General features: G+C 39.4%; 1 non-coding gene across 1 annotated transcript; it reads left to right on the top strand.

Moving 5' to 3' along the window:
• The first annotated feature begins 1,293 nt into the window (after nucleotides 1-1,293).
• LOC112767503 (small nucleolar RNA R71) lies at nucleotides 1,294-1,401 on the top strand. The gene has a single exon (XR_003184946.1). It is a non-coding gene; the product is annotated as a small nucleolar RNA R71 (small nucleolar RNA).
• The last annotated feature ends 865 nt before the right edge of the window (nucleotides 1,402-2,266 follow it).

Genomic DNA, 2,266 nt, shown 5'->3' with positions numbered 1-2,266 from the left:
AGCCTGTTTTCTGGAATTGTCTGCCATCTCTAATGAGATTTTAGCAGCTTGTACCTCAAAGATTCCCAGTTTCTCCATTACAGAAAGTGGCATGAGGTTTATTCCTGACCCAAGGTCACATAGAGCCTTCTCAAAGGTCATGGTGCCTATGGTACAGGGTATTAGGAACTTTCCAGGATCCTGTTTCTTCTGAGGCAATCTCAGTTGATCCAGATCACTTAGTTCATTGGTGAACAAGGGAGGTTCATCTTCCCAAGTCTCAATACCAAATAATTTGGTATTCAGCTTCATGATTGCACCAAGGTACTTGGTAACTTGCTCCTCAGTAACATCCTCATTCTCTTCAGAAGAGGAATACTCATCAGAGCTCATGAATGGCATAAGGAGGTTTAATGGAATCTCTATGGTCTCTAGATGAGCCTCAGATTCCTTTGGTTCCTTAGAGGGAAGCTCCTTATTGATCACTGGACGTCCCAGGAGGTCTTCCTCCTTGGGATTCACGTCCTCTCCTTCCCTTACAGGTTCGGCCATGGTGATCAATTCAATGGCCTTGCACTCTCCTTTTGGATTTTCTTCTGTATTGCTTGGGAGAGTACTAGGAGGGATTTCAGTGACTCTTTTACTCAGCTGGCCCACTTGTGCTTCCAAATTTCTAATGGAAGATCTTGTTTCATTCATGAAACTCACAGTGGCCTTAGATAGATCAGAGACTAAGTTTGCTAAATTAGAGGTATTTTGTTCAGAGTTCTCTGTCTGTTGCTGAGTGGATGATGGAAAAGGCTTGCTATTGCTAAACCTGTTTCTTCCACCATTATTAAAGCCTTATTGAGGCTTTTGTTGATCCTTCCATGAGAAATTTGGATGATTTCTCCATGATGAGTTATAGGTGTTTCCATAAGGTTCACCTAAGTAATTTACCTCTGCTATTGCAGGGTTCTCAGTATCATAGGCCTCTTCTTCAGAAGGCGCCTCTTGAGTACTGTTGGATGCAGCTTGCATTCCATTCAGACTCTGAGAAATCATATTGACTTGCTGAGTCAATATTTTGTTCTGAGCCAATATGGCATTCAGAGTATCAATTTCAAGAACTCCCTTCTTCTGAGGCGTCCCATTACTCACAGGATTCCTTTCAGAAGTGTACATGAACTGGTTATTAGCAATCATCTCAATGAGTTCTTGAGCTTCTGCAGGCATTTTCTTTAGGTGAATGGATCCACCTGCAGAAGTATCCAATGACATTTTAGCTAATTCAGAAAGACCATCATAGAATATATCCAGGATGGTCCATTCTGAAAGCATGTCAGAAGGACACTTTTTGGTCAGTTCTTTGTATCTCTTCCAAGCTTCATAGAGGGATTCACCTTCTTTCTGTCTGAAGGTTTGAACATCCACTCTAAGCTTGCTCAGGTTTTGGGGAGGAAAGAACTTGGCTAAGAAAGTAGTGACCAGCTTATCCCAAGAGTTCAGGCTATCTTTGGGTTGAGAGTCCAACCACACTCTAGCTCTGTCTCTTACAGTAAAGGAGAAAAGCATGAGCCTGTAGACTTCAGGATCTACTTCATTAGTCTTAACAGTATCACAGATCTGCAAGAATTCAGTTAAGAACTGAAAGGGATCTTCAAATGGAAGTCCATGAAACTTGCAGTTTTGCTGCATCAGAGAAACTAGCTGAGGTTTCAGCTCAAAATTGTTTGCTCCAATGGTAGGGATGGAGATGCTTCTTCCATGTAAATTGGAATTAGGTGTAGTAAAGTCACCCAGCATCCTCCTTGCATTATTATTATTTTTGGCTGCCATGTCCTCTTCTTGTTCGAAAATTTCTAAAAGGTGCTTGCTGGCTTGTTGTAATTTAGCTTCTCTTAGTTTCCTCTTCAGAGTCCTTTCAGGTTCTGGATCTGCTTCAACAAGAATATTTTTGTCCTTGCTCCTGCTCATATGAAAAAGAGGGACAGAAAAATAATAATAATAGGGGTCCTTTTTACCACAGTATAGAGGTCGCTGTGTGAGTAAAAGAAAAGAAGAAGAAGAAATTCGAATATAGATGGAAGAGGGGGTTCAAATTTGGGTGAGATGAAGTGTTATTAGATGAATAAATAAATAGAAGGAGATGAGAGAGAAGGAGAATTTTCAAAAATTATTTTTGAAAAAGAGTTAGTGATTTTCAAAAATAGTTTTTGAAAAAGGTTAGTAATTTTTCGAAAATTAAAATAAAAAATTAAAATAATTAGTTAATTAAAAAGAAATTTTGAAAAAGAGGGAAGATATT

This window comes from Arachis hypogaea, chromosome 17 (assembly GCF_003086295.3).
Source record: "Arachis hypogaea cultivar Tifrunner chromosome 17, arahy.Tifrunner.gnm2.J5K5, whole genome shotgun sequence".
Lineage (NCBI taxonomy): Eukaryota > Viridiplantae > Streptophyta > Magnoliopsida > Fabales > Fabaceae > Arachis > Arachis hypogaea.
The sequence above is the reverse complement of the archived record's forward strand: the minus strand, read 5'-3'. Positions and strand labels throughout refer to the sequence as shown.